Below are 25000 nucleotides of genomic sequence, written 5' to 3'. Positions count from 1 at the left end.
CGCTCCAGCTCCCGAACGCCAGACCTGGGGATCTCGTTGACTGGATCGTTCAGCCGTTGATGGACCCTGCTGTCCTCCTCTATCTGCAGGCATATTGGAATGAGACCGGCCAGCAGCACGGCCGTCTCACCCCTCACCGTCCGGAAAGCCCGACAAACACGAATGGCCGTTGTCCTCTGCACCCGCTGCACCAATCTACGACATTGGCGCAGCTGCAGCCCCTCCGACCAAACTGGGGCCCCGTAACGCAGGATGGAGTCCGCTACGGCCGCCAGCAGTCGGGCACGCGACGACTTCGGTCCACTGTGGTTCGGCATGAGGCGCGTGACGGCTTCCGCGACCTTCATGGCCTTCGCTGCAGCCTGCTGAACGTGCGGCAACCATGACAGGTGGTCGTGCAACCAAACTCCAAGATAACGGATGGAGCGCTGGGATTGCACGACCACACCTCCGATGTTGATGCTGACGACCGGATGACGCTTCAGGGTGGAGATGAGCGTCATTTCCGTCTTCTCTGGCGCCAACGAGAGACGGTTCCGGTCCAACCAGTCCATGATTACCGCGATGGCTCGTTCAGCAGTCGAGGAAGCGGCTAGGGGTGTCGTTGCAGGGACCAAGACGACAAGGTCATCAGCGTAGCCAATAACCTCGGCCCCCTCAGGCAACTGGACACCCAGGACCCCGTCGTACAGCACGTTCCAAAGCGTGGGTCCCAAAATGGAACCCTGTGGAACGCCCGCACTGATGTTCCGCTCGACAGGGCCCTCGCTGGTGTCGATAACCAGCCGCCGGTCCTCGAAATAGCTCCTCAGTATCTGCTGCAGCGATGACGGTACCCCCTTGTCCCTCAGCGCGTTGGCGATGGCTTGCCAGGGCGCAGAGTTAAAGGCGTTGCGGATATCAAGTGCCACCACCATCAGGCAGCGCTTGTCTCGGGCGTTGGTGCGGCGAAAGGACATGGCCGTCCTGCCCGCTTCGACAACGCGCTGGATCGCACTGATGGTGGATCTGCCTCGCCGGAAACCGTACTGCCCGTCCGACAGCCGTTCCGCATCCGGTTCCTCCAGGAACTCGTTGAGGCGGTTAAGAATTAGGCGCTCCAACACCTTGCCGAGTGCGTCGAGCATGCACAGCGGCCGGTAGGAGGAGCTTTCCCCGGGAGGCTTGCCAGGCTTTGGCAGCAGTACCAGTCGTTGCCTCTTCCAGGGCGCTGGAAACGCACCCCGGTCCAGGCAGTCCTGGTACAAACGGACGAAAACCTCCGGGTACTTCCTAATGGCCGTCTTAACCGCCGCGTTGGGGATACCGTCCAGTCCAGGCGCTTTCCGGTTCGCCATCGATCCCACGATGGACAACAGCTCGCCCACGGTGACAGGGGTCAACGAAGAACTCCGCTCCTCGGTGTCGACGCTCGATGATTCAGCGTCCGGCCAGTCAACAGGCGGATGTGTCGGGAACAGATCGTTGGCTATCCGCTCCAACACGACACGGTCAGTCTCAGGTGGCACGAAGCAGCCACGAAGACGAGACATGACCACCCGATAACCGGCCCCAAACTCGTTGGTTTCCGCCTGTTGAATCAGCTCATCAAGCTGCGCTCGCTTGCTGGCCCGGACAGCCTTCTCGACAGCTCTCCTCGCCGACCGATGATGTGCAGCCACAATGCTGCGCTCCTGCAGGTCGGTGGTACGAAGCATCCGCTCATGCACGGTCGAACACTCCTCCCGAAGACGCAAGATCTCCGGAGTCCACCAGAAGAGGTCTCGATGGGGGTCACGATGCGACATGGTGACGCGCTCCATCGTGTCGTCGCATGCATCTAGCATGGCGTCGACCATCCCCTCCTGGCTGACGGCTCGTTCCGGAAAACCGGCCGTCTGGAGTGCGGCTGCGAATGCCTCCACCGAAAACTGCGTCGTCTTCCATCTACGGCCAGCGTGCCGAAACGTGGTAGACGACGAAGAGGACCCCTGTCCCCGCTGGCGATGCTGCTGCTGTTGTCGCTGCTGCCTCCCGTTCAGGTGACGATGCTGCTGCTGCAGGTGCTGCTGCTGCTGGTGCTGCTGCTGCTGGTGCTGCTGCTGTTGTCGTCGCTGCTGGTCAAGAGTTGGAGGCCCCACGGTGAAGAAAATGTACCGGTGGTCCGACGCCGTATAGTGGCACGAAGTGGTGTTCGCTGCCACCTCCCAAGTGTCTGGACGAGCAATGGATGCGCTCGCGAAAGACACATCCACGACACTGGGAGTGGCGACTCCGTTGCCCACGAACGTCGGGACCGATCCTTGGTTCAGGACCACAAGCCCAAGCTGCCGAATTGTATCGAGCAGCTCTTCACCGCGCCGGGTGGTACGTTGGCTACCCCACTCCTCATTCCAGGCGTTGAAATCGCCTGCCAGGACGATGCGAGGGTGGGGTTGGGCCTCCAACTCCACCGCCTCCAGAAGTTGCTCGAACTCGCCGGCGTTGAGACGTGGAGGGGCGTAACAGCTGATGAAGACCACCCCTCCAATCTGCGCAGCAGCCAACCCGGGCATGGCACAGCGCCAGACCCGCTGGATCGGAAGGTGGCCGGTCGCCACCACAGCTGCTCTCCCCGACGAATCCACCGTCCAGTTTCCGCTGCCCTCTGGAGGTCGGTACACCTCTGACAGCAGCAGCACGTCGACCCGCTTAGTGCGGGCTGTTTGCAGGGCCAGATCCTGAGCAGTGCGTCCACCACCCAGGTTGACCTGCATCACCCTCACTACACCCGACACTGTTGACCTTGTCGGCACGATGAGTGGCCCACTCGATGGGGCCCCTGGCAGACAATGCACTTAGCTGCCGACGTGCACTGACTAACGCGGTGGCCTACCTCGCCACACTGCAAACACTGACCCGTCCGGTCAGTTGAAGAACGGCAGTCCCGCGCCAGGTGCCCCATCAGCAGGCAACGGAAGCAGCGCTGACGGTCGAGCGGCTTCTTCGGCACTTCGCGGATGCCGCTGACACATTGGCAGAGTGTCAACTTCTGACCAATGAGACTCCGTGCCTTGGCCAGTGGGAGTCGAACACGCGCTCGCTTTGTGCCATCACGGAGCTCCCAAAGCTCGACGTGAGTGATGCCAGCCGCTGACCCCAGCTTCTCCTCAATGGCAAGCTTCACGTCACTCTCTTTGGCCAGAGAGTCGACGTTGGTGATGAGAAGCTCACCCATCTCCGTCACCACTCGTGCCTCGCCATCCTCACCTAGCGCTAGCTGGATCCGGCGAGCCAGCTCCGCGCTATCGACGTTCTTCCGCAACGGTACAAGCAGATGACCTTGCACGGTCCGGCGCCCCATGCCGATGTCTGCCCTGACGTCCTGCAGCTCCTGAGATGTACGCAGCTTCACGTACATCTCTGTCCAGGTTTTGTCCGAACCTGGGACCACCGCAATGCGGTCAGGACGCGGAGGACGCCCCTTAGACTGGGCACGATGCTGCTGATGTTGTTGCTGCTGACTCTGCTGCTGCTGCTGGCGCATCTGAGGTGGCCGGTACGGCTGGCCCACCTGCTGCGGTTGCTGCTGCTGCTGAGTCGAACGTTGCGATCGGCTCTTCCGACCGCTCACGACCGTAGCCCAGGACATCTGCTGCTGTTGCCGCTGCTGCTGACGTTGCGGTTGCTGCTGCTGCTGCTGCTGCTGGCCATTAGCCGACACTGCGACCGTCCGTCGCTGCGGCTGTGGCTGGCTGCGCTGCTGCTGCTGCTGCTGCTGCTGCTGCTGCCGCTGTTGTTGTTGCTGCTGCCGCTGCTGCTGCTGCTGCCGCTGCTGCTGCTGCTGCTGCTGCTGCTGCTGCTGCAGTTGCGAAGCTTTCTTCGCACGGTTGCGCTGCTGCCGGCTGCGTTTTGTCCTGGCACTGCCCTGACCAACAGGCTGTGCCGAGGAATGAAGCGCCGTCAAGGAACGCATGCCCTCTTGAAGCGCTTCCAGCGTACACTTCAGGGCCACTTCACGTTCCCGGCTAAGTCGCAGCTCTTCCGTCAGCGACTCGATCTGTTTGGCGAAGTTCTCCAGCATCTTGTGCTGGAAAGCCAGCACCGACGCTTCGCCATCGTCGTGGGGAGCCACGGTTGAAGACATCTCCCCTGCCGCTACCACTGGCGGCACCACCGTCTGCTCGAGAAGAGAGGCGTCGGAAAATTCCGCATCGTCCTCCTCCTCGGAATTATCAGCCTCGGACGGAACCGCCACCGTTGGTCCGGCCGGCCGTGGTGTCTCCGGTAAAGGGGAAGGGGTATCGGACCGCTTCCGAGGCGTGGACGACGACCGCACCCCGGAACGAAGCACCCGCCCCTCCATTCTCCGCTCCTTTCACAAAAAACCGCCTGCACGAATCGTTCAGACGGAACAAGGGAATATTCCCTTCAACATCTGCCAAGGTAACGACCGTCCGTCGCTAGAGCCCCTTTGGCAGATTTCCCGTCCGCGGATCGCAAGAATAAAAAACTCCCACTTTTTTCTTTATTAAAAACAATTTCGCAAGAGAAAACCGCAAGAATAAGAATTTTTAATAAATTCCGCAAGAGATTCAAGAAAACACCAAAAAACGGGTTCGTCGCCTGCTGACGCGTTGAAGTCTCTCGTTTTGGCGTTCCCGGGGAAGGATTCGGAGCCAAAGAACCGTTTCCGGTCTCCTGCTAAGCGTTCCCGGTCTCCGGCTGCGCGTTCTCACTCTCTGACCGCTAAGCGCCGGAAAGGTATGCAATTCGCATCGAGTTTTATAGCACCGTAACGCTTCGTAACGCTGGTGTCCCGGCTAAGCGCTACCGCTACCGGTCACTGGTGGCGCTGCAGACGTCGAAGAGAAGGTGGTTGCTGTCTTCGCTGGAAGTTGCGGAACCCGCCACGGGTGGCGCTGTCGTCATAAAAAGGGAGCTTTTACGTTGGGTTGTTGTCCTCACTGCTCGAAAACGCTTCGTGGTGTTGTTGATGACACAAACACACGCGACGACACACCTGACGCCACCGTACCACGCTGTTGCACGCACTTTCACGTCGAGTTTTTACTGTTTATCTCTTTTTAAAAGCACTTTACGTCGCTGGAAAACGATAGTTTATGCTCCCTAGCATGTGTTTTACCACTTTTCCAATGTTCTAACACGGTATTTCGATATTTATTCGCCACTGAAGTTCCCCATACAAAGTGTATGGGGACACTTTAAACTGAGTTTTAGCGCAGTAAATTGAAGTAAAACGATTTCCTTTTTCAATATTCGCTAAGAATGACACTCAATTCGCCCTTTTCGACTATTGTTCCGCTATTTATAAGCACTTTTGCACAATATTTTTGCAAAAAATACGGAGCGACACAAAGCACGTCTAAACTGCTGGCTTGACAGCTACGCACACAGGGATAACTGGCTTGTGGCCGCCAAGCGTTCATAGCGACGTGGCTTTTTGATCCTTCGATGTCGGCTCTTCCTATCATTGTAAAGCAAAATTTACCAAGCGTAGGATTGTTCACCCTTTCAAGGGAACGTGAGCTGGGTTTAGACCGTCGTGAGACAGGTTAGTTTTACCCTACTGGTGTGCATTGTTTGTCGCTATCTTAACGGAATTCCTGTGCAGTACGAGAGGAACCACAGGTACGGACCACTGGCTCAATACTAGTTCGAACGGACTATGGTATGACGCTACGTCCGCTGGATTATGCCTGAACGCCTCTAAGGTCGTATCCAATCCGAGCTGATAGCGCTTCTTATACCCATTAGGTGGTCGTAAGCTAGCGGGCCTAACAACCCTCCGAGAACCGTCCGTGCTGTCCATTGGCACACTGGCGTCTCATCCCCGCTTACTACTAGGCCGCAAAGGGCGGGTTCGCGCTGCACGTGTTAGTACCATACATGTTGGGAACACCGGTGGACGAGCTTGCCGACTGTGGATAGCACTAGTTTCGACACCTACGACCGCCCGCAAACGACGGGACTACAGGCTGGGAGCTTCAAGTTGTAGAGATGCGTTCGCATCGATCCTCTCAGGCGACCCATGCTTGGTGGTTAGTGCTTGCGCGTGCGCGCCCCGTGTGTGCTGGAATTGGCCAACCAGTGCACATTGGTGGTGCGTACCGTGACTTGCACCATGTGACGAGAGTGTTGAAGAACACTGTGTGGTGACTCTATGCCTATGTGATGGGGTGCTTGTAACACACGACCGAACCGACGGCTCGTTGGATGGTCACGACAGTGTGGTGCAGGTGCGCCCATGTGTAACGAATACATTGAGTGCCGTTGGAGGTTAGCGGTTGGTTGGTTGCATGCTACAACTTCGCGTTGTACATGGGCTGGCCGCTGCGCTTCCTTCGGGTTGCCACTTGATGTTGATAGGGTTGATGTATTGTGTTCGTTGACTTTTGGTTCATTCCAAAAGTCTTCGGACTTAGATAATTTTACAAGTGTCGGCGCTCTCGGACCGAAAATAAGAAGACAACTAAGAAGAAAAAGAGAAAGAAGCTAATAGTGGAAAGTATTCTTCTTCAAAGAAGGAACAAAAATTTTACAAGTGTTGAAAAATTTCCTAAGTCCAAAAAATTTTCTAAGTCCAGAAAATTTTCTAAGTCCCACAAAATGGAACTTGATGAAGAAGATACAGAAGTTGAAAATTTTTCTAAGTCCAAAAAATTTTCTAAGTCCAGAAAATTTTCTAAGTCCAAAGTGTTGGAGCAATTTCCAAAGGCCCATAGGTTGCACTGAATTTTCCTAAGTTGGCCACAAGTACCCATGAGGTATCGAGAAGGTTCACCCGAAGGACATAATATGTCCCAAAGTACCGATAGAGTACCCACAAATAGCACCGCGTTGGCCTAAGTTGGCCAAAAGTACCGATAGAGTACCCACAAGTAGCACTGAGTTGGCCTAAGTTGGCCAAAAGTACCGATAGAGTACCCACAAATAGCACCGAATGGGCCTAAGTTGGCCAAAAGTACCGATAGAGTACCCACAAGAAGCACTGAGTTGGCCTAAGTTGGCCAAAAGTACCGATAGAGTACCCACAAATAGCACCCAGTTGGCCTAAGTTGGCCAAAAGTACCGATAGAGCACCCACAAGTAGCACCCAATTGGCCTATGTTGGCCAAAAGTACCGATAGAGTACCCACAAGTAGCACCCAATTGGCCTATGTTGGCCAAAAGTACCGATAGAGTACCCACAAATAGCACCGAATGGGCCTAGGTTGGCCAAAAGTACCGATAGAGTACCCACAAATAGCACCGCGTTGGCCTAAGTTGGCCAAAAGTACCGATAGAGTACCCACAAAGAGCACCCAATTGGCCTAAGTTGGCCAAAAGTACCGCCAAGTAGCACCATAGAGGCCCGAGTAGAGCGAAATGTGGGCCAAATTGAACATTTGAAAATTTTTACAAGTCCAGAAAATTTTCTAAGTCCAGAAAATTTTCTAAGTCCAAAGAGTTGGACAAATTTCCTTAGGCCCAAAGGTTGCACTGAATGTTCCTAAGTTGGCCATCAGTACCCATGAAGTATAGCGAAGGTTCACCCGAAAGACACAATACGCCCTAAAGTACCCACAGAGTACCCACAAGTTGCACCCAATTGGCCTAAGTTGGCCAGAAGTACCGACAAGTACCACCATAGAAGCCCGAGTAGAGCGAAATGTGGGCCAAAGTACCGAGTAGTTGCCACAAATGCCCAAATGGATACCAAAATGTGGTACCAAGTACCTAACTGTTGCAACAAATGCTAGCTTTCTGACCAAAAGCTGTGGGCCAATTTCGTAGAAGAACCGCCTAGGCGAAAAGGCAAAAATCGCCGAAGCTGGCCCGCTCGCAGAGCTCGCGGGCCAGGAGATACTCATAGGGCGATTTACTAGAGTGGGGAACTTGAGAATTTTTGTGTCCGAGACTTTGGGCAACTTCGCGGCCGCCCCCTTAAAGTAAAAGATTTTCTCTGGGTGCCTAAAATTCGCAATTCCCGCAAAGTCGGGAAGACGTTAAAGTTTTTGCCCAAAAAATGGCCATCGATTTAAGGTGATTTTCCAATAAGAAAATGCTTCCTATTTTGAATTTTTTCGAATATTTCCTAAACTAAGCGTCGGAGCACATGGCCGTGGAGGAACTTTTGGTAGCTTTTGGCAAGGGCTATCGGATGAAATAATAAGAAAGGCCATCAGAGCGATATTGGATTAATGCGGGCTCATAAACGCACCTGAGAAGTGAAAATTGGTACCTTGCACGCAGGATGCAAGAAATGCTTGAGTGTTAACCATCATCGGTACCAAGTACCTAGGTTATATCGAGTGCGTAGATGGAAGTCGGTACCAAAGGGAAACCTTCCTAGGCTAGGTGCACGCAAGTGAGTATGGATCGATCAGTAGAAAGATGGGAAGCCCAAGGAAACCTTCCTAGGCTAGGTGCACGCAAGTGAGTATGGATCGATCAGTAGAAAGATGGGAAGCCCAAGGAAACCTTCCTAGGCTAGGTGCACGCAAGTGAGTATGGATCGATCAGTAGAAAGATGGGAAGCCATAGGAAACCTTCCTAGGCTAGGTGCACGCAAGTGAGTATGGATCGATCAGTAGAAAGATGGGAAGCCCAAGGAAACCTTCCTAGGCTAGGTGCACGCAAGTGAGTATGGATCGATCAGTAGAAAGATGGGAAGCCCAAGGAAACCTTCCTAGGCTAGGTGCACGCAAGTGAGTATGGATCGATCAGTAGAAAGATGGGAAGCCATAGGAAACCTTCCTAGGCTAGGTGCACGCAAGTGAGTATGGATCGATCAGTAGAAAGATGGGAAGCCATAGGAAACCTTCCTAGGCTAGGTGCACGCAAGTGAGTATGGATCGATCAGTAGAAAGTGGGAAGCCCATTACCAAATGCCCTAGTGAAGACCGTAAACGAATATCATGAACCGATAAGGAGCACCAAATGCCCTAGTGAAGACCGTAAACGAATATCATGAACCGATAAGGAGCACCAAATGCCCTAGTGAAGACCGTAAACGAATATCATGAACCGATAAGGAGCACCAAATGCCCTAGTGAAGACCGTAAACGAATATCATGAACCGAGAAGTAGCAACGAATGCCTGAAAAAGTACCAAGTCCTCGGTATAGAGTAACGAGAGTTAACCGCCGTGATGTATGCAATGTGGGCAGCCATTGCATGGGTTCTGGACTTGGTTCGCGAATAACTTTTTTGCTAGACATCGGACAAAGTTGACGTGGAAGAACGAAATGTAGCATTTGATGCCACCTATCCAAAACTTTTTCAAGATTGAAGATCCGATCGATACAGCCTGAGTTATAGGCAAAAGTTGGTGCAAAAACGAGCATTTTTAATGGTGAAAAATCAGTACTCCTCGAATAGCTCCTGTTGGAAGCATCGGACCACATGGTCGTGGAGGAACATATTGTAGCGCGCGGTGTCAAGTATCGACACCCAAAACCGCATGTCCGATGGACGGAAAATGACCAAGTTATAGTGAAAACTTGGTTGCACCAAATTCCCGAAGAAGTGCAACGAGAAGGTGAATGCGATGGTTGTTCGTCGAATAGCTCCGGCCACAGACATGGTAGCGATTAGTGGTGCATGGAAGAAATCTAGCCACAAGTGCCATCTACCCATGGCCAGAAGAAAGTGTGGCCATATCTTGGATACCGGCGGAGCTATGGGGCAAATATGGGCCAAAAATGGTGCAAGTTGGACCAAAAATCCGAAAAAGTACCTAGGTAAATGCGATGGTTGTTCGTCGAATAGCTCCGGCCACAGACATGGTAGCGATTAGTGGTGCATGGAAGAAATCTAGCCACAAGTGCCATCTACCCATGGCCAGAAGAAAGTGTGGCCATATCTTGGATACCGGCGGAGCTATGGGGCAAATATGGGCCAAAAATGGTGCAAGTTGGACCAAAAATCCGAAAAAGTACCTAGGTAAATGCGATGGTTGTTCGTCGAATAGCTCCGGCCACAGACATGGTAGCGATTAGTGGTGCATGGAAGAAATCTAGCCACAAGTGCCATCTACCCATGGCCAGAAGAAAGTGTGGCCATATCTTGGATACCGGCGGAGCTATGGGGCAAATATGGGCCAAAAATGGTGCAAGTTGGACCAAAAATCCGAAAAAGTACCTAGGTAAATGCGCAGGTTGTTCGTCGAATAGCTCCGGCCACAGACATGGTAGCGATTAGTGGCGCATGGAAGAAATCTAGCCACAAGTGCCATCTACCCATGGCCAGAAGAAAGTGTGGCCATATCTTGGATACCGGCGGAGCTATGGGGCAAATATGGGCCAAAAATGGTGCAAGTTGGACCAAAAATCCGACCAAGTGCGCGAGGCGCTTTCGTGAATAGCTCCGGCCACAGACATGGTAGCGATTAGTGGTGCATGGAAGAAATCTAGCCACAAGTGCCATCTACCCATGGCCAGAAGAAAGTGTGGCCATATCTTGGATACCGGCGGAGCTATGGGGCAAATATGGGCCAAAAATGGTGCAAGTTGGACCAAAAATCCGAAAAAGTACCTAGGTAAATGCGATGGTTGTTCGTCGAATAGCTCCGGCCACAGACATGGTAGCGATTAGTGGTGCATGGAAGAAATCTAGCCACAAGTGCCATCTACCCATGGCCAGAAGAAAGTGTGGCCATATCTTGGATACCGGCGGAGCTATGGGGCAAATATGGGCCAAAAATGGTGCAAGTTGGACCAAAAATCCGAAAAAGTACCTAGGTAAATGCGATGGTTGTTCGTCGAATAGCTCCGGCCACAGACATGGTAGCGATTAGTGGTGCATGGAAGAAATCTAGCCACAAGTGCCATCTACCCATGGCCAGAAGAAAGTGTGGCCATATCTTGGATACCGGCGGAGCTATGGGGCAAATATGGGCCAAAAATGGTGCAAGTTGGACCAAAAATCCGAAAAAGTACCTAGGTAAATGCGCAGGTTGTTCGTCGAATAGCTCCGGCCACAGACATGGTAGCGATTAGTGGTGCATGGAAGAAATCTAGCCACAAGTGCCATCTACCCATGGCCAGAAGAAAGTGTGGCCATATCTTGGATACCGGCGGAGCTATGGGGCAAATATGGGCCAAAAATGGTGCAAGTTGGACCAAAAATCCGAAAAAGTACCTAGGTAAATGTGATGGTTGTTCGTCGAATAGCTCCGGCCACAGACATGGTAGCGATTAGTGGTGCATGGAAGAAATCTAGCCACAAGTGCCATCTAGCCATGGCCAGAAGAAAGTGTGGCCATATCTTGGATACCGGCGGAGCTATGGTGCAAATATGGGCCAAAAATGGTGAAGTTGGACCAAAAATCCGACCAAGTGCGCGAGGCGCTTTCGTGAATAGCTCCGGCCACAGACATGGTAGCGGTTAGTGGTGCATGGAAGAAATCTAGCCACAAGTGCCATCTACCCATGGCCAGAAGAAAGTGTGGCGCTATCTTGGATACCGGCGGAGCTATGGGGCAAATATGGGCCAAAAATGGTGCAAGTTGGACCAAAAATCCGACCAAGTGCGCGAGGCGCTTTCGTGAATAGCTCCGGCCAGAGACATGGTAGCGATTAGTGGTGCATGGAAGAAATCTAGCCACAAGTGCCATCTACCCATGGTCAGAAGAAAGTGTGGCCATATCTTGGATACCGGCGGAGCTATGGGGCAAATATGGGCCAAAAATGGTGAAGTTGGACCAAAAATCCGAAAAAGTACCTAGGTCAATGCGATGGTTGTTCGTCGAATAGCTCCGGCCACAGACATGGTAGCGATTAGTGGTGCATGGAAGAAATCTAGCCACAAGTGCCATCTACCCATGGCCAGAACAAAGTGTGGCGCTATCTTGGATACCGGCGGAGCTATGGGGCAAATACGGGCCAACAATGGTGCCAGGTGGACCAAAAATCCGACCAAGTGCGCGAGGCGCTTTCGTGAATAGCTCCGGCCACAGACATGGTAGCGATTAGTGGTGCATGGAAGAAATCTAGCCACAAGTGCCATCTACCCATGGCCAGAAGAAAGTGTGGCCATATCTTGGATACCGGCGGAGCTATGGGGCAAATATGGGCCAAAAATGGTGCAAGTTGGACCAAAAATCCGAAAAAGTACCTAGGTAAATGCGATGGTTGTTCGTCGAATAGCTCCGGCCACAGACATGGTAGCGATTAGTGGTGCATGGAAGAAATCTAGCCACAAGTGCCATCTACCCATGGCCAGAAGAAAGTGTGGCGCTATCTTGGATACCGGCGGAGCTATGGGGCAAATATGGGCCAAAAATGGTGCAAGTTGGACCAAAAATCCGACCAAGTGCGCGAGGCGCTTTCGTGAATAGCTCCGGCCAGAGACATGGTAGCGATTAGTGGTGCATGGAAGAAATCTAGCCACAAGTGCCATCTACCCATGGCCAGAAGAAAGTGTGGCCATATCTTGGATACCGGCGGAGCTATGGGGCAAATATGGGCCAAAAATGGTGCAAGTTGGACCAAAAATCCGAAAAAGTACCTAGGTAAATGCGCAGGTTGTTCGTCGAATAGCTCCGGCCACAGACATGGTAGCGATTAGTGGCGCATGGAAGAAATCTAGCCACAAGTGCCATCTACCCATGGCCAGAAGAAAGTGTGGCCATATCTTGGATACCGGCGGAGCTATGGGGCAAATATGGGCCAAAAATGGTGCAAGTTGGACCAAAAATCCGACCAAGTGCGCGAGGCGCTTTCGTGAATAGCTCCGGCCACAGACATGGTAGCGATTAGTGGTGCATGGAAGAAATCTAGCCACAAGTGCCATCTACCCATGGCCAGAAGAAAGTGTGGCCATATCTTGGATACCGGCGGAGCTATGGGGCAAATATGGGCCAAAAATGGTGCAAGTTGGACCAAAAATCCGAAAAAGTACCTAGGTAAATGCGATGGTTGTTCGTCGAATAGCTCCGGCCACAGACATGGTAGCGATTAGTGGTGCATGGAAGAAATCTAGCCACAAGTGCCATCTACCCATGGCCAGAAGAAAGTGTGGCCATATCTTGGATACCGGCGGAGCTATGGGGCAAATATGGGCCAAAAATGGTGCAAGTTGGACCAAAAATCCGAAAAAGTACCTAGGTAAATGCGATGGTTGTTCGTCGAATAGCTCCGGCCACAGACATGGTAGCGATTAGTGGTGCATGGAAGAAATCTAGCCACAAGTGCCATCTACCCATGGCCAGAAGAAAGTGTGGCCATATCTTGGATACCGGCGGAGCTATGGGGCAAATATGGGCCAAAAATGGTGCAAGTTGGACCAAAAATCCGAAAAAGTACCTAGGTAAATGCGCAGGTTGTTCGTCGAATAGCTCCGGCCACAGACATGGTAGCGATTAGTGGTGCATGGAAGAAATCTAGCCACAAGTGCCATCTACCCATGGCCAGAAGAAAGTGTGGCCATATCTTGGATACCGGCGGAGCTATGGGGCAAATATGGGCCAAAAATGGTGCAAGTTGGACCAAAAATCCGAAAAAGTACCTAGGTAAATGTGATGGTTGTTCGTCGAATAGCTCCGGCCACAGACATGGTAGCGATTAGTGGTGCATGGAAGAAATCTAGCCACAAGTGCCATCTAGCCATGGCCAGAAGAAAGTGTGGCCATATCTTGGATACCGGCGGAGCTATGGTGCAAATATGGGCCAAAAATGGTGAAGTTGGACCAAAAATCCGACCAAGTGCGCGAGGCGCTTTCGTGAATAGCTCCGGCCACAGACATGGTAGCGGTTAGTGGTGCATGGAAGAAATCTAGCCACAAGTGCCATCTACCCATGGCCAGAAGAAAGTGTGGCGCTATCTTGGATACCGGCGGAGCTATGGGGCAAATATGGGCCAAAAATGGTGCAAGTTGGACCAAAAATCCGACCAAGTGCGCGAGGCGCTTTCGTGAATAGCTCCGGCCAGAGACATGGTAGCGATTAGTGGTGCATGGAAGAAATCTAGCCACAAGTGCCATCTACCCATGGTCAGAAGAAAGTGTGGCCATATCTTGGATACCGGCGGAGCTATGGGGCAAATATGGGCCAAAAATGGTGAAGTTGGACCAAAAATCCGAAAAAGTACCTAGGTCAATGCGATGGTTGTTCGTCGAATAGCTCCGGCCACAGACATGGTAGCGATTAGTGGTGCATGGAAGAAATCTAGCCACAAGTGCCATCTACCCATGGCCAGAACAAAGTGTGGCGCTATCTTGGATACCGGCGGAGCTATGGGGCAAATACGGGCCAACAATGGTGCCAGGTGGACCAAAAATCCGACCAAGTGCGCGAGGCGCTTTCGTGAATAGCTCCGGCCACAGACATGGTAGCGATTAGTGGTGCATGGAAGAAATCTAGCCACAAGTGCCATCTACCCATGGCCAGAAGAAAGTGTGGCCATATCTTGGATACCGGCGGAGCTATGGGGCAAATATGGGCCAAAAATGGTGCAAGTTGGACCAAAAATCCGAAAAAGTACCTAGGTAAATGCGATGGTTGTTCGTCGAATAGCTCCGGCCACAGACATGGTAGCGATTAGTGGTGCATGGAAGAAATCTAGCCACAAGTGCCATCTACCCATGGCCAGAAGAAAGTGTGGCGCTATCTTGGATACCGGCGGAGCTATGGGGCAAATATGGGCCAAAAATGGTGCAAGTTGGACCAAAAATCCGACCAAGTGCGCGAGGCGCTTTCGTGAATAGCTCCGGCCAGAGACATGGTAGCGATTAGTGGTGCATGGAAGAAATCTAGCCACAAGTGCCATCTACCCATGGCCAGAAGAAAGTGTGGCCATATCTTGGATACCGGCGGAGCTATGGGGCAAATATGGGCCAAAAATGGTGAAGTTGGACCAAAAATCCGAAAAAGTACCTAGGTCAATGCGATGGTTGTTCGTCGAATAGCTCCGGCCACAGACATGGTAGCGATTAGTGGTGCATGGAAGAAATCTAGCCACAAGTGCCATCTACCCATGGCCAGAAGAAAGTGTGGCGATATCTTGGATACCGGCGGAGCTATGGGGCAAATACGGGCCAAAAATGGGTAAACTTGTACGGTCCAAAGCCAAGGGTAAATTTTTTTATTCCTCTAATAACTTCTACCACAGACATTGAATCGGTTCGTGATGTATGGATGAAATGTAGCAAACAGTTGGAACTACCCATAAAATCTTAAAGATTGACGATCCAATGCATAGAACCGGAGTAATGTGCGATACTTGGTGAAAAATCGAGTGAAAAATTAACTATAAACTGTTTTTGGCCCATAACTCGAATACTAGACATCGGAAGGGGGGGTCGTAGAACGATTTTTTGTTGCCCTATCGATTCCCTATCGAACGAGCAAAAGTTGTTTTTTTGACCAAAAAGTACCCCCACTCTAGTAAAATTGGCCTGATTTTACTAGTCCCCGGTACCCGTACAGGCAAAATGAGCAAAATGCTCAAGTATGAATGGTTTTTGGCCCATAACTCGAATACTAGACGTCGCAGGGGGGTGTCGTGGAACAATTTTTGGTAGCCCTTGAAATTATCTATCGAATGACATATACTTGATTTTTGGCCAAAAAGTTCCCTAGACTAGTAAAAATCGCATCATTTTACTAGAGTCGGGTACCCTGGACGAAAAACCGCTTAAGTTGCGGTTTTTGGCTAATAACTCGAATACTAGACGTCGCAGGGGGGTGTCGTGGAACAATTTTTGGTAGCCCTTGAAATTATCTATCGAATGACATATACTTGATTTTTGGCCAAAAAGTTCCCTAGACTAGTAAAAATCGCATCATTTTACTAGAGTCGGGTACCCTGGACGAAAAACCGCTTAAGTTGCGGTTTTTGGCTAATAACTCGAATACTAGACGTCGCAGGGGGGTGTCGTGGAACAATTTTTGGTAGCCCTTGAAATTATCTATCGAATGACATATACTTGATTTTTTGACCAAAAAGTTCCTAGACTAGTAAAAATCGCATCATTTTACTAGAGTCGGGTACCCTGTACGAAAAACCGCTATAGTTGCGGTTTTTGGCCAATAACTCGAATACTAGACGTCGGAGGGGGGTGCCGTAGAACAATTTTTTGTAGCCCTTGAAATTACCTTTCGAATGATATATAGTGGTTTTTTGGTCAAACAGTGACCCCGAGACTAGTAACCCTCCATACACAAAACCGCCTAAAAAGTTTTGGTTTTGCAAAATTTTGAAAAGTGCGTCAAAAAAATTTTTTCAAAAAGTACCAAATCGTGATCAGAACTCACTATAGACCATAAAAAGTGAAATCCGATGGTCATTTGCAACACTTGGTCAATCGAGAAAAATTTCACTTTTTTACTAGAGTCGGGTACCCTGAACGAAAAATCGCTCAAGTGATGGTTTTTGGCCAATAACTCGAATACTAGACGTCGGAGGGGGGTGCCGTAGAACAATTTTTTGTAGCCCTTGAAATTACCTTTCGAATGATATATAGTGGTTTTTTGGTCAAACAGTGACCCCGAGACTAGTAACCCTCCATACACAAAACCGCCTACAAAAACTTTGTTTTGAAAAATTTTGAAAAGTTCAAAAAAATTTTTTTTTCAAAAACTACTAAAACGTGATAAGAACTTACTATAGACCATAAAAAGTGATATCCGATGATAATTTGCAAAAGTTGGTAGCTAGTAAAAAATTTCACTTTTTTACTAGAGTCGGTGCAACGAGAAAAAAAAAGTCCGTGATGGAGAAAAATGGCACGTTTTCCACGCCTGTACGCTTTCGTTTACTATATAGGGGGTAGGTGAGCCAGAAGCATGATTTTGACTGAGTATGTATCTTTATGAATTGGACCCTTCTAAATCGATTGAGACTACCCCCAGGACGATCGGACGACTGCTTCTGGCTCAAAATGTGGTTTTTAGATTTTGATCGTCAATTATGCGAGAAAAAATCGATTAGAAGTAAAGATACGAAATGCTTGGTCTAAGTTGGGAAACGACTTCGGATATTTGTTGGACGTTGTCGTAGAAGGTCCGAGGACCAAGGAAAAGTGATTTCCAAGTGGATTTATGCACTATTAGTCGATGGTAAGATGTGAAATTAGTAGAACTTACCATACAGTTTGCGAAGTTGAAGCAATCGGTTGGTGAATATGGTACTGTCTGTCCAATTTGGTGGTTCGGAATGAGTGAAACGATGTTGATGATGGATAGACGTTCCGATTGCCCCCGATCGGGGAACATATAGTGGTCTTTAAGGTCCAAGTACCTATGTTTTGGTAAGCAGAACTGAGAGTTAAAGGATGAAAGTCGGCCATTCCTAATATCATCCTATCGGTGGTTCGCGAGTTGTTTGAGGACCGGAGCAGCTCGCGATGAAACGGTCCTAGGGTATTGGTTATCCATCCAAGGAAGAGTAAATGCGATCCTAGATGTGTGTCGTTGGCCGTTCTACCGGTATCGCCTATCGATGAGATATCGACGGGCATGCCTTACTCGAAAGTTGAATTCTAGGATCGATGGTCAAACAGACCTATGAGCGATAAACCAAACTGAACACGTATTGATGTCGGCTTTTCCTATCATTTGATGCCGCAGGTTGTTTAGGGACCGGAGCAGCTTGCGGCCGAGACGGTCCCCGGGGGTTTCTTTCTCCAAGGAGAAGAAACGATTAAGCAAAAGTTGTAGCAAGATACGATCCTCTGATGTGTCGTTGGCCGTTCAAGCGGTATCGCCTGTCGATGAGATATCGATGGGCATGCCTTACTCTCCCGACTGGATTACTGAGAGTTTAATCAGGGATCGATGGTCAAACAGACCAATGAGCGATAAACCAAACTGAACACATATTGATGTCGGCATTTCCTATCATTTGTCGCAGGTTGTTTAGGGACCGGAGCAGCTTGCGACCGAGACGGTCCCCGGGGGTTTCTTTCTCTAAGGAGTGGAAACGATTAAGCAAAAGTCGTAGCAATAATCGATCACCTGATGTGTCGTTGGCCGTTCTTGCGGTATCGCCTGTCGATGAGATATCGATGGGCATGCCTTACTCTCCTGACTGTTTAATTGAGAGTTATAATCAGGGATCGATGGTCAAAAAGACCTATGAGCGATAAACCAAACTGAACACGTATTGATGTCGGCATTTCCTATCATTTGTCGCAGGTTGTTTGGGGACCGGAGCAGCTTGCGACCGAGACGGTCCCTTCCCGAAAGATGGTGAACCGAGTCGTCTGGCGTAAAAACCGGACGACTCGAAAGGGCTTGACCCTTTCAAGTGAGCGATAATCACATTCTACGCTCAGTTCGACAGCTACAAGGCAATCACTCGCTATGTTCAGAGCTAATACATGCAACATGCCGGCATTGTTTCCACCGACGCATGGATTCAAGACTGGTGCACTTATTAGTTAAACCGTTCGCCTCCGGGTGTTTCGAGTTCAAGTCTGGATGAGGATTGATCTTGCTGGTAATAGCTTGAGCCCCTGAATAAGGGGTCGAAGCGTACATCTTGAGACCATGTACAACATATTACCAAATCGGCACCATGGGTTCGGGTGCAAGTGATGTAACCGTGAAAGATGTTGAGCAGCCCAACATCGGTTTACACACGCATAATGGGAAGGCAGCGCTGTCGACTGGTCAGTCGTGTAAGAAGTGTGCATTATCGATCACAAATATATTGGTGATCTGTAGGTTGCGCATACACCATGCCCGGTGTAAAGTGCCGTGGTCCCCCCCGGGGGGCTGCATCAAACCGTTCGCCACGCGAACTACCCAATGGAACGAACTCGATGCATTTAATAAGAAGAAGAGATGATAATGAAACACGGTCGATTTAAGAGTTGAAAACGTTGAAATGCCTATAAGCAAGTCTTAAGTTGGTGGTTTCGTTGTGCCCCAACAAATTGGTGCCTTACCCTACACCAAAGAGCCATTCAACATGGTTCAAGTGAGCGATAATCACGCTCTACGCTCAGTATGACAGCTGCAAGGCAATCACTCGCTAAGTTCAGAGCTAATACATGCAACACGCCGGCATTGTTTCCACCGACGCATGGATTCAAGACTGGTGCACTTATTAGTTAAACCGTTCGCCTCCGGGTGTTTCGAGTTCAAGTCTGGATGAGGATTGTTCTTGCTGGTAATAGCTTGAGCCCCTGAATAAGGGGCCGAAGCGTACATCTTGAGAGTAAATGTACAACATATTACCAAATCGGCACCGTGGGTTCTGGTGCAAGTGATGTAACCATGAAAGATGTTGAGCAGCCCAACATCGGTTTACACACGCATAAGGGGTTTATTGTTATCTGTAGGTTGCGCATACACCATACCCGGTGTAAAGTGCCGTGGTCCCCCAGGGGGCTGCATCAAAACGTTCGCCATGCGAACTACCCAATGGAACGAACTCGATGTATTGAAAGAGATGAACAATTAATAGCGAGAATAGGGGCCCGGAAGCAATTCCGCGGCCCTACGGTCGATTCAAGAGTTGAAACGTTGTACAATCGTGGATAGCACCTAGTGCTAATATGGTGAGAGATAATGTGTGAGGAAATTTAGTTTCCTAAAGTTTAGTTAGTGGTTTCCGTTGTGCCCTAACAAACTTAAAGTTGGTGGTGACCGTTACACCCCAACAAATTGGTGCCTTACCCAACACCAAAGAGCCATTCCATATGGTTCTAGAGAGAGAGAGTTGTGTGGAAATTTATTTCCCACTAAGCGAGTGTGTGTCTGTAGTGGAACGAATTCTGGTTGATCCTACCAGTAATATACGCTTGTCTCAAAGGTTAAGCCATGCATGTCTAAGTACAAACATAAATGAATGTGAAACCGCATAAGGCTCAGTATAACAGCTATAATTCACAAGATCATCCTACCACTAGTTACTTGGATAACTGTGGAAAATCCAGAGCTAATACATGCAACATGCCGGGACTGTTGCCCTCGCGGGTAGCTGAACTGGTGCACTTATTAGTTAAACCAATCGCCTCCGGGCGGCTTGAGTTGAAGTCTGGATAAGGACGCAGATCGTATGGTCGCTTGTCGACTGACGACAGATCTTTCAAATGTCTGCCCTATCAACTATTGATGGTAGTGTAGAGGACTACCATGGTTGCGACGGGTAACGGGGAATCAGGGTTCGATTCCGGAGAGGGAGCCTGAGAAATGGCTACCACATCCAAGGAAGGCAGCAGGCGCGTAAATTACCCAATCCCAGTACGGGGAGGTAGTGACGAGAAATAACAATATGGACCTCTCTAACGATGGTCCATAATTGGAATGAGTTGAGTATAAATCCTTCAACAAGGATCAAGTGGAGGGCAAGTCTGGTGCCAGCAGCCGCGGTAATTCCAGCTCCACTAGCGTATATTAAAGTTGTTGCGGTTAAAACGTTCGAAGTTGATTGCCCGTCCAGACACGTGACCGCCACGGGCGCCCGGTTACACGCCGGGGCCGTTCGTGCGCGCGCTCACGGCTGCGACTCACAATGGTGTACTTGGGCGTTACTCTGTGAACGAGTACCGTGCTACCGGTTAACTCCGGCACGGGCTCCTCATGGTGCTCAAGATACTCACATTTACCTTGAACAAATTAGAGTGCTCAAAGCAGGCTAAGACAAAGCGTCCGGCCCCCCCGTGGGGTTGGCGTTGGCCGAGAATAATCTTGCATGGAATAATGGAATATGACCTCGGTTTATACGATTTCGTTGGTTTGTCAGAAACCTAGAGGTAATGATTAACAGAAGTAGTTGGGGGCATTGGTATTACGGCGCGAGAGGTGAAATTCGTAGACCGTCGTAGGACCAACTGAAGCGAAAGCGTTTGCCATGGATGCTTTCTTTAATCAAGAACGAAAGTTAGAGGATCGAAGGCGATTAGATACCGCCCTAGTTCTAACCGTAAACGATGCCAATTAGCAATTGGGAGACGCTACCCCTATTCGGTGCTCTCAGTCGCTTCCGGGAAACCAAAATCGGGTTCCGGGGGAAGTATGGTTGCAAAGTTGAAACTTAAAGGAATTGACGGAAGGGCACCACAAGAAGTGGAGCTTGCGGCTTAATTTGACTCAACACGGGAAAATTTACCAGGTCCAAACTTATCGAGGTAAGACAGATTGATAGCTCTTTCTCAAATTTAAGGGTAGTGGTGCATGGCCGTTCTTAGTTCGTGGAATGATTTGTCTGGTTAATTCCGATAACGAACGTGACTCAAACATGCTAACTAGAACGCTGTCAGCAGTGCGCCTCCGGGCGCACCTGACGTTACAGCCGGGCGGCGCCTTCACGGGCGGTCGTCGGCTACGTTTGCCCTGCTTAGCGGGACAACTTGTGTTTAGCAAGCTGAGAATGAGCGATAACAGGTCCGTGATGCCCTTAGATGTTCTGGGCTGCACGCGTGCTACAATGTGGGTCGCAGCGTGTTCTCGCCAATAGGCGCCCCCATTCCGAGAGGAACGGGAAATCACTAAAATGCCCATCTAGTCGGGATTGGGGACTGCAACGGTCCCCATGAACCTGGAATTTCTAGTAAGCACTAGTCATTAGCTAGTGCTGATTACGTCCCTGCCCTTTGTACACACCGCCCGTCGCTACTACCGATGGATTATTTAGTGAGGTTTCTGGAGGCTTACCTTCCGCGGTTCCTTCGTGAGCTGCAGCTGGCATGGCTGAAGTTGACCGAACTTGATGATTTAGAGGAAGTAAAAGTCGTAACAAGGTTTCCGTAGGTGAACCTGCGGAAGGATCATTACTGATGATCGTCCGCGAGTGACCAACCATGGGCTGCCTTCGGTGTAGCTCGGTCGCTCGCTTGCTATGTGTCAGAATTTGTTGAAAGCCAACTCGTTCGTTGTACACTTTGATGGGTGACCATCACTGTGTCTCCGTGCCGAGCTAGATCTCCCCTAGCCGTAAGGCACTTGAACGCCCCTTCGACGACGAGTTGCATGTGTGTGGTATGTGTCAGAATCTGGTGAAGCTTTCTGCATGTGATGTGCCTTGTGTGGATCCGTGGCCATTGCATTGTGTCTGGTGCTTAGATACCCAGACACTTAGAACGCTTGCGCGGAAAGCAAACTCGATCGTTGTACACTTTGATGGGTGACCATCACTGTGTCTCCGTGCCGTGCTAGATCCCCCCTAGCCGTAAGGCACTTTGAACGCCCCTTCGACGACGAGTTACAAGAGTGTGGTATGTGTCAGAATCTGGTGAAGCTTTCTGCATGTGATGTGCCTTGTGTGGATCCGTGGCCATTGCATTGTGTCTGGTGTGTAGGTACCCAGACACTTAGAACGCTTGCGCGGAAAGCAAACTCGATCGTTGTACACTTTGATGGGCAACCATCACTGTGTCTCCGTGCCGTGCTAGATCTCCCCTAGCCGTAAGGCACTTTGAACGCCCCTTCGACGACGAGTTACAAGAGTGTGGTATGTGTCATAATCTGGTGAAGCTTTCTGCATGTGATGTGCCTTGTGTGGATCCGTGGCCATTGCATTGTGTCTGGTGTGTAGGTACCCAGACACTTAAGCAAACTCGATCGTTGTACACTGTGATGGGCGAGCATCACTGTGTCTCCGTGCCGTGTAAGAGCTCCCCTGGCCATCAGGCACTTGAAAGGTCCTTCGACGACGAGTTACAATAGTGGTGTGTTAGATACGTCAGGTGATGGTATCTACTGTTGTGCAATACGTATCCGGCCACGGCACGGAACGAACGGGAACTGTGGTGCAGACATACAAAGAGTTAAGCCTATTAGTCATTAACTCTAAGGACGGGGCCATGGGGCGGTACGCAAAGGATACGGATGAGCGAGTATGCAGGCCCAATACTCAATAGCTCGATCCGATCCAAGCACATGAGTTGACTGCGGCGCCAGGTTAACCAATGTGCTAGATTCTATTTGGCCAGTAGAATCTTGTGTCTTATGCGATTTGATACCAAGACACCAGAACGAAAGTTAGTTGAAGAGTTATTAAACTCTTATGAAGTATGGTTGTGCAATCACAACTTATGACTTTAACCTATAAAGTGGATATGGACTTGCAATTATAACATGGAATCTCTACACACCCCATGAGCTCGATCCAATCCACGCACACGAGTTGCCTGAGTAGCGACAGGTATACCGATGTGCAATACGTATCCGGCCACGGCACGGAACGAACGGGAACTGTGGTGCAGACATACAAAGAGTTAAGCCTACTAGTCATTAACTCTAAGGACGGGGCCATGGGGCGGTACGCAAAGGATACGGATGAGCGAGTATGCAGGCCCAATACTCAATAGCTCGATCCGATCCAAGCACATGAGTTGACTGCGGCGCCAGGTTAACCAATGTGCTAGATTCTATTTGGCCAGTAGAATCTTGTGTCTTACGCGATTTGATACCAAGACACCAGAACGAAAGTTAGTTGAAGAGTGATTAAACTCTTATGAAGAATGGTTGTGCAATCACAACTTATGACTTTAACCTATAAAGTGGATATGGACTATCAATTATAACATGGGGCACACACCATGTTCTCGATCCAATCCACGCACACGAGTTGCCTGAGTAGCGACAGGTATACCGATGTGCAATACGTATCCGGCCATAGGCACGGAACGAACAGGAGCTGTGGTGCAGACATACAAGGGCCATGGGGCGGTACGCAAAGGATACGGATGAGCGAGTATGCAGGCCCAATACTCAATAGCTCGATCCGATCCAAGCACATGAGTTGACTGCGGCGTCAGGTTAACCGATGTGCAATACGTATCCGGCCATAGGCACGGAACGAACAGGAACTGTGGTGCAGACATACAAGGGCCATGGGGCGGTACGCAAAGGATACGGATGAGCGAGTATGCAGGCCCAATACTCAATAGCTCGATCCGATCCAAGCACATGAGTTGACTGCGGCGCCAGGTTAACCGATGTGCTAAGAGAGTTGTTCCTGGGCCTTCAAAGTGACTTCAAAACTATCTTAGCGAATGGTGGCCATGGGCGTAGACATGAGCCACAAGTCACAAGGCCTGGGACTATTGGGTAATAAAGACAACTTAGTCAGAAAGTTAGTCTTTGGACGTACCACCGGGATTGTGTTACATTGGGAACCTTACTATAAAACCCTAGGCAGGGGATCACTCGGCTCATGGATCGATGAAGACCGCAGCTAAATGCGCGTCACAATGTGAACTGCAGGACACATGAACACCGATAAGTTGAACGCATATTGCGCGTCGGACGATTAAACCCGGCCGATGCACACATTCTTGAGTGCCTATCAATTCCTTGATATACAACAAACCAAACTTCAGGGTGGAGCGTGCCACAATAGAACACTATGGCGAGCAGCCCGTCTAGTGTCGTGGGGGAAACACGCTTCCACACTGTGCATAATGGCGTGCTCGGGACCTTTGTTGGGACCGCAGGGCGCTGAAAGTAAAGGGGTGAACCGCATAAATCGCACGCACGTAAACGCGCACACACACAAATAGAGTGAGACGTATCGTAGGATACCGCTAAGAGTACGTTGTGAAACATGGGGAAATTCAATCGAAAACCTCTTTGATGTCCAAGAATTCGTTGACCGTATCCGTCGTAATACTGGATCAACGTGCTTGGGGGAAAACGTCAAAGGGTTTTATAATAGTGGTGCATGATTAACCCATCGATGCCCGAGGGGAACATGTTGTCCAATACAATAGTGGTGCAGTTGGCTCGACATGCTCGGGGGGAGACATCGTGGGTCCAAGTCGACCAAGTCGACCGAGAGTTGTTGTTGAGAGATCGAATCAAAACGATGCCGAGCGGAACTCGTTGTCCTTATTGGAGTGATATTCGGACAACGTGCTCGGGGGGGCCATCGTTGATTCAAAAATGACCGTAAATTGCCCAATCCGTGTGTGTGTGTGTGTGAAGTGTTGTTGCGTATATATCGGTTCGCTATGCCCCGGGTTCGAAACGAATGGAATGTGACTGATTTTGTTGTAGGCCTCAAGTGATGTGAGACAACCCCCAGAATTTAAGCATATTAATAAGGGGAGGAGAAGAAACCAACCGGGATTCCCTGAGTAGCTGCG

General features: G+C 50.2%; 2 long non-coding RNA genes and 2 other non-coding genes across 4 annotated transcripts in view; all 4 read left to right on the top strand.

Moving 5' to 3' along the window:
* The window catches only part of LOC125774099 (uncharacterized), a 64921-nt gene extending 42338 nt beyond the window's left edge, over positions 1-22583 (top strand). The window contains exon 3 of the long non-coding RNA XR_007420594.1: positions 22553-22583. This is a non-coding gene — a long non-coding RNA (uncharacterized LOC125774099). The remainder of the gene's footprint in view (positions 1-22552) is intronic.
* A 389-nt stretch (positions 22584-22972) lies between these two features.
* Positions 22973-24005, top strand: LOC125774098 (uncharacterized). Its single transcript, XR_007420593.1, has 2 exons — positions 22973-23055; positions 23500-24005. It is a non-coding gene; the product is annotated as an uncharacterized LOC125774098 (long non-coding RNA).
* Positions 24006-24042: 37 nt separating this feature from the next.
* On the top strand, positions 24043-24200 carry LOC125774100 (5.8S ribosomal RNA). The gene has a single exon (XR_007420595.1). It is a non-coding gene; the product is annotated as a 5.8S ribosomal RNA (ribosomal RNA).
* Positions 24201-24909: 709 nt separating this feature from the next.
* The window catches only part of LOC125774101 (large subunit ribosomal RNA), a 4178-nt gene continuing 4087 nt past the window's right edge, over positions 24910-25000 (top strand). Inside the window, exon 1 of the ribosomal RNA XR_007420596.1 lies at positions 24910-25000. This exon is cut by the window's right edge and continues 4087 nt beyond it. This is a non-coding gene — a ribosomal RNA (large subunit ribosomal RNA).

Source organism: Anopheles funestus (genome assembly GCF_943734845.2).
Source record: "Anopheles funestus chromosome X unlocalized genomic scaffold, idAnoFuneDA-416_04 X_unloc_80, whole genome shotgun sequence".
Lineage (NCBI taxonomy): Eukaryota > Metazoa > Arthropoda > Insecta > Diptera > Culicidae > Anopheles > Anopheles funestus.
The sequence above is the reverse complement of the archived record's forward strand: the minus strand, read 5'-3'. Positions and strand labels throughout refer to the sequence as shown.